Source organism: Carassius carassius, chromosome 11 (assembly GCF_963082965.1).
Source record: "Carassius carassius chromosome 11, fCarCar2.1, whole genome shotgun sequence".
Classification (NCBI taxonomy): Eukaryota; Metazoa; Chordata; class Actinopteri; order Cypriniformes; family Cyprinidae; genus Carassius; species Carassius carassius.
In genome coordinates, this window is record NC_081765.1 from 10,922,719 (window position 1) to 10,930,097 (window position 7,379).

A 7,379-nucleotide genomic window follows, 5' to 3' on the forward strand; every position below is an offset into this window, starting at 1 on the left:
GCTGGACCAGCTGATGGAGTGACATGATAGAGGTTATAGACAGAACCAATAGAGAAGAGTTCGTCTCAGTCGGCATGGTCACAGATTCGCTTCACTTGCCGCCTGACGCATATTGCTCAGAACACTGGAAAGCACTTCCAAAGATCGCAGGTTCCAATCAGATTGGACTGCACTAGAACTTCCGCAAGCCAGGGTGTAAAATGTTTTATCAGTCTGCCAGAAAACAAAAGAATGTCAATACTGTGATAATTATTTTTTTTTATTCTTTTTTTTTATATGAAATGACCTTAAAAAAATTTGATGTTATACAGATTTATTTCATTTTGAAAAATTTCTAAATTTCATTTTGATTATATTTTTGGATCTTAAAGTCAAATGTGTCAGGCTAACTGCTCTGATATCATAATAAAAACATTTTCAAAAAAAATTTTTGAAACGCCTTATAAAGTAGTATGTCATAATATTTTATTTAATATCAATAAAATAATATCATTATTTATCAAAACAAAAACAATTACAAAAAATTTGTTAAGTAATTATTAATATTTGAAAACTTTTATCTGCCAAATTAAAGTAATTTGGAGCAACCAACAAACAAATGTTACGTAATTATATTTTTATAATATTTATATAATACAGAAAAGGGTATGGAGAAGACCACCGTTGATCCTCATGACTTTGTCTCAAGGTCTTTAAGTCTTATCAGCAAGGTTAGTCAGGTTGTAGTGTCATGAAAAAAGCAATCAAATTAATAAATTAAACATAAACACAAAAATGTTGCTTGCCATCTTATAAGTCAGTCATATAGTGTCTTCGTGTCTAAGCGTGGTGGGGGGGCTACAATAAACTCCAATACAAACCAAAGTTTATGCTGGCAAGTCATAGTTCTGGCCAGAGGAGGTCTGACACTAAAAACAGTGATCAGACAGAGAATGGATGGAAGAAACAGCCAGGACTGCAATCCAGCAAAGACAAAACAAAGCCAGACAGAGAAAGATGTTCTATGCAACTACAGAAGTCTGTGATGGTCCCTAGAAAGCTTTTGAAAGAAAAAGGTTCAGCCAAGGTACAAAGTCAAGTTCAATTTCCCAGTGAGTTTTCACATGCTGTAGAGCTCCTCAGTAAAAAATCTCCTTAACTGCTAATAGTTACTCATGAGAACATTCCCCATGGTCAGCAAACCTTGTTCCCTTAATGAAAACACAATTAACAAAACAATGCTCTCGTTAAATAAATTGCCCTTTCACAACAGATGACACCCACACAAAGAAAGTCTGCATGGAAAACAAAGCTAAAGGAGGCTTTTGTGCAAGAGAGAGAAAAAAAAAGCATGACGATGAGTAATTTTGCCATATTTAAAATCTTGTCATAATAATATTGTCCCACCTTCAAGCCACCAACCACAGTCTAAATGCTCTAAAAATCTAATACAATCTCAGTTCAGTTCATAATAATTTTATCCTGTGAACAATATAAGTCTAATTCGTATGAATTTGTTATGATACAATTTTATATTTATTATATTTAGAGGTTGACCATGTTTCTAAAATTTTTCCATTTTTTTTTACCATTTACATCATAAAACCTGATATAGAATCATCATCACTTAAAATAGTGATCTTCTTCTGTTGCACGGAGTTGAAATCGTGCTTTGATGAGATCTTCATACACTGTCATCTTTCATAGTGGCTTTGCAGGCACTGAATATTCCATGAGGGAGAGTCTCTGGAATAATGCTCCATGATCACTTTCAGTCAAATCTCTTTAGTCTCCACATAATGACCTATAAAAAAAAACAGTGCTAAAGTGACAAAAAAATAAAAATAAAATTTATGCTTGGCCGTTCAATCTTTTCCAACCAGAGGAATATCACATTTCAGGAGTGCTGTGTGCAGTGCAGAATAAATCCTCCTTCTCACCAGAGGCACATCGACCAACTCCATTCCATCACTGCTAAATCAGCTGCATGCATAATGGCTGCTCCAGATTACAAAATGATTATGGTAAAAATAACAAAACTCCATCCTGACCTTTAACCCTCATCTGTGTGCTCTATTAGACGGGGCGTCTGTCTCCAGGGCAGCAATCTGGGCCTTCTCTCTCTCTCTCTCTCTCTTATTTTTGGGAAAGATAAAAATTTGCTGTAGGACAGCGTGTAAAAAAAAAAAAAAAAGCTATTTCCAGTTCCAAGCCACAAACTCCACTGTGACGTGATGTTGCAGATGTGAGCCTTTCTCTCCCCACATGATTTCCACAATCTAAATTTATGGGACGATGACACGTGGGATTTTTGTTCATACCATGCAGATGCATTTTCCAGCTCTAGATAGAGATAAAAATAGAATAATTTCACAAAAATGTGTGCACCGTGATCTGCTACACAAACTGACAACATTTAGGGGACATCCACCCAGCGAGGGAAATCAGGAAGCCTTAACCACCAGTACGTGATAACTCAATACATTTACAAAATACTAAACTGCAAACTATCTGCGGCTACGCCGAATACTTGCATGACCTTGCCAAATCCATAAACACTATAATCCATATAACTTTAATAGAAAAGTTAAAGTACATTTAGGTCAAAGTTCTGAGGGAGCCAGTCGCGGAGCTGTTGGCATAAACCAGCTGAGAGACGCACAAAACACTTGCCTTGCAAGATTTCTAGGCTGGACGCAATTACCAACAAACATAAACTATAATTTCAAACAAATCATGTCTGGAACTGCAAAACCAAACATGTCTCTAATTGACAGATTTATTTGTAAATCACCACGTACGACATTTCTGAACGAGGGCTGACAGCACTAATAGATTTTGATCTCTTGCCTTTACAGACTGTAACTCAATAACATGCAAAAAAACAGCAGAAATGATAAATGAGACTCCATAATTCGAAGAAGTTATGGCCATGTGCTAGAAATGGCAAAATGGCTCAAATGGAGAAGAACGGTTTGACTGAACAGTCTTTTGTTTGGGGACTGGTGGCTGGTAATGAGAGAGTAGCGTGTGCAGCACATTCCAGAGGCTCGGTCCAGAAAACAGCACATTTGTAAATGAGATCAGTAACAAGAGCACTCTGGACATTTTGAACTATTCCAGGAATATTTCAGGACTAAATGACTATTCAGATTCCCTTCTAATGCCACTGGAACAAAAGGAGGAGCACACTGTGATAGCAGTGTTGTGTTCAAATTTAAATAGGAAAGTTACTTTATAAGTAATTAATGTCAAAATCTTTTATAGCTGTTCAGAAATATGAGATGGAAAAGCAAGCTTAAAAAGATAGTACACCCAAAAAAAAAAAGGCTGTAATTTACTCGCCCTCTAATTTCCCAAAACTACAGGAATTTGATTTGATATTTTGAACAATGATGGCAACCAAACAGTTGCTGGAAGCCATTGACTTCCATAGTATTTTTTTCCTACTATATAAGTCAATCACTGCAGAGAACACTGCAGAGAACCCGGACCCGTGTAGATCCGAGAAATGCCTACCTGGACCCGGCCCGGACCCATATATTATTTGAAAGCTGGACCCGAACCCATCGTGAAGACACAGACCCGACTGGACCCGATTGTCACATATTCCACTTTAAATTGCTATTACAAGTCAATAAACATGTTGCGAAAAAAAAACCTATATCTTAATTTAAGGAGCCGTAGTCTCTCGTCCTTGTACCTGAATGCCTGTGATGCATTATAATCCTCAGACAAAAAAAGTTATCCATGTTATTCCTCTCGTTATTCAAATGGCTCAAATAGAAAACGTTCATGTGACAGTTCACCTCCGATTTTGTTGCTGATTTGAAATATATTAAATATGAGTGTGTCAAGTCTGCAATTATTACCGTGCATGCACTTGCATTCTGCGCGCTCTGCTTCTAACGGGCAGAGAGAGAGATCGCTGACTCCTACTTCAAAGTAGCCCAGTTTTTGAGCCGAGCGGGCGAAATCCTGGCTGGTGTAAAATTCAATTAATCACAATGCTTGGAGGTATGCAAGTACCAAGAGTCTGTGAAAGGGAGATGGAAAGGAACAGTATCAAGAACCTGACCATAAATGCAGAAAAACCACAACAACTGTAAAATCACAAGATGTGCCACTGTTTATTTTGGGCGCGAAAGAACCGTTTTAAAATAACTCCAGCAACCAGACTTAATACAGACATTTAATGTATTAAATGCACTAAACCTTTCTCTGGGAAAGATCTTTTACTGTATTTAGCAGTTTCAAGTGCCATCATTTTAATATCTTCATGTTCTGATGAGTCTGTCTATGCGTACTTTCCTATAACTAAGGATCCTCATATGTAACCAAAAGTCAGACATTATTGAACTTTAATTCCACATTCTTCTGAGTCCAGTGAAAAACAAGCATTCAAAATGCAATAGAACCAACAAGACTGACATTGTTATACTGTATTCCAATTTACCTCAAGCAGGGATTTCTGAGACCCAAAACAGAAATAATGTAAATTTCTTTTCATTGAGGATGTGTAAAGTGTGTCAGTAAGTTTACATTTTGTTTACAGGTCTCATAAGACTAAAAAAAAGTAAATGGAAGTATGTTTGAGCCTTTAAAACACAACACGAGGGTCAGGTTTCATTCACTTCTAGTGAAGTACAGTCGTGGCCAAAAGTTTTGAGAATAACCCCAAAAAAACCTTTCCACTGCATTTCATTGCTGTCATTAAAGGACTTGCTGAGATCATTTCAGTAATCGTCTTGTTAACTCAGGTGAGAATGTTGACGAGCACAAGGCTGGAGATCATTATGTCAGGCTGATTGGGTTAGAATGGCAGACTTGACATGTTAAAAGGAGGGTGATGCTTGAAATCATTGTTCTTCCATTGTTAACCATGGTGACCTGCAAAGAAACGCGTGCAGCCATCATTGCGTTGCATAAAAATGGCTTCACAGGCAAGGATATTGTGGCTACTAAGATTGCACCTAAATCAACAATTTATAGGATCATCAAGAACTTCAAGGAAAGAGGTTCAATTCTTGTAAAGAAGGCTTTAGGGCATCCAAGAAAGTCCAGCAAGTGCCAGGATCGTCTCCTAAAGAGGATTCAGCTGCGGGATCGGAGTGCCACCAGTGCAGAGCTTGCTCAGGAATGGCAGCAGGAAGGTGTGAGCGCATCTGCACGCACAGTGAGGCCAAGACTTTTGGAAGATGGCCTGGTGTCAAGAAGGGCAGCAAAGAAGCCACTTCTCTCCAAAAAAAAACATCAGGGACAGATTGATCTTCTGCAGAAAGTTTAGTGAATGGACTGCTGAGGACTGGGGCAAAGTCATATTCTCAGATGAAGCCCCTTTCCGAGTGTTTGGGGCATCTGGAAAAAGGCTTGTCTGGAGAAGAAAAGGTGAGCGCTACCATCAGTCCTGTGTCATGCCAACAGTAAAGCATCCTGACACCATTCATGTGTGGGGTTGCTTCTCATCCAAGGGAGTGGGCTTACTCACAATTCTGCCCAAAAACACAGCCATGAATAAAGAATGGTACCAAAACACCCTCCAACAGCAACTTCTTCCAACAATCCAACAACAGTTTGGTGAAGAACAATGCATTTTCCAGCACGATGGAGCACAGTGCCATAAGGCAAAAGTGATAACTAAGTGGCTCGGGGACCAGAATGTTGAAATTTTGGGTCCATGGCCTGGAAACTCCCCAGATCTTAATCCCATTGAGAACTTGTGGTCAATCCTCAAGAGGCGGGTGGACAAACAAAAACCCACTAATTCTGACAAACTCCAAGAAGTGATTATGAAAGAATTGGTTGCTATCAGTCAGGATTTGGCCCAGAAGTTGATTGAGAGCATGCCCAGTCGAATTGCAGAGGTCCTGAAAAAGAAGGGCCAACACTGCAAAAACTGACTCTTTGCATAAATGTCATGTAATTGTCGATAAAAGCCTTTGAAACGTATTAAGTGCTTGTAATTATATTTCAGTACATCACAGAAACAACTGAAACAAAGATCTAAAAGCAGTTTAGCAGCAAACTTTTTGAAAACTAATATTTATGTAATTCTCAAAACATTTGGCCACGACTAATGTGCACTTCTAGCCGAGCTCATTCACTCATAACACTCTCACCACAGTGAATAGCATTTATATTTAAGCAACGCACATATAATTAATCCTCAAGGCACTAGATAGGCTATATATGAGGGAAAGCGGTGGTTGTACAGTGCGGAATGAATGCACTGCGCTTGCACACAAACATGTAGTGAATGACAATGGACATTCTCAGCAGCCATCATTTCATTCGTTCTACAATATGATGCCTTAAAACAAAAACAAAAACAAACCAGGAGCGGATTTTAAACTATATCGATCAACAAATGATCCTCACTGTTGCACGAATATGTGTCAAATCCAGCAACTTAAGGAGGCGGCTGTGATCTCTATTGTGGCAACAGAACTGCTAAAGACAAAAGCCGAGCGCGAGAGAGACAATCACTCAAAGTGCCCCGGTTTATTTCTCATTTTGAATTGCACCATATACACAGATCCTTTCGATACAGAAGCAAAATTCATATAGACGCGACAGTGATCACAGTTTTTGCCTGGAAAGCACACCAAGGCAACTTTAAGCAAGGCTTTTTTTACTCTAGTTGACATTTTACTCTGTTGTTCTTCTTACCTTGCTGTAACTTCTGACAGACCGGGCTTTAGGAAAGCAGAAAAACACTCTCTCTTTGCAGACTTGGGTATTTGTTGGACGACACGTAGCGAATGTAAATCCTTTTCGGTGAGTTTTTGTCCGTGGGCCCGGGCTGCTGCTCTCTCGTTCAACCTCTCGCTCTCAGCGGCGAGTCAATGCACGCGTGACGTCACCGCTGCCATGGAGCGGCGCGAGCGAGGAGGGAGGCGCGCGCGATAATGGTGTTGGATCGTGAGGCTGCTCAAATATTGAAACGCTTTGTACTTTTTATAGTGTATAATATACTAATAATAAAGTATGGTGAAGTTTAGAAACGTGTGGAAATTAATTCTTGCACTCGTCCAATAAGTAATAGTATTTTATAGTTAAATAAAAAAATATGAATAATACAGTTGAAGGTTTAGATCATGTGGTGTCATGACTTACGTTATCTTCACTACAAAAATAAACTATTGGCCAAATATATAATGCAAAATATTTTACAAAAATATAGCACTGCTGCATGTTTTATGATTGTGAATTAGATAATTCAAATTTTTTTTATTGTATGATTTTGATTTTTTTTTTAAGAATTTAAAAAGTAGCCTATTTAATTAAAGTTTCAATTGTATTTAATGTTTTTAATTAATAAAAAATATTTTTATTAAACGATACTTGAGTATGTATGCAGCAAGACTATATATTATGTAAAATATATTTTTGCAGTCTAA

At 38.1% G+C, this 7,379-nt stretch overlaps 1 protein-coding gene across 1 annotated transcript in view; it reads right to left on the reverse strand.

The window, feature by feature from the left end:
- Positions 1 to 6,855, reverse strand: part of LOC132152744 (cytoplasmic protein NCK2-like) — a 61,900-nt gene extending 55,045 nt beyond the window's left edge. Inside the window, exon 1 of the mRNA XM_059561603.1 lies at positions 6,649 to 6,855. The gene's annotated coding sequence lies outside the window, so the exon portion shown is untranslated. The remainder of the gene's footprint in view (positions 1 to 6,648) is intronic.
- Positions 6,856 to 7,379: the final 524 nt, after the last annotated feature.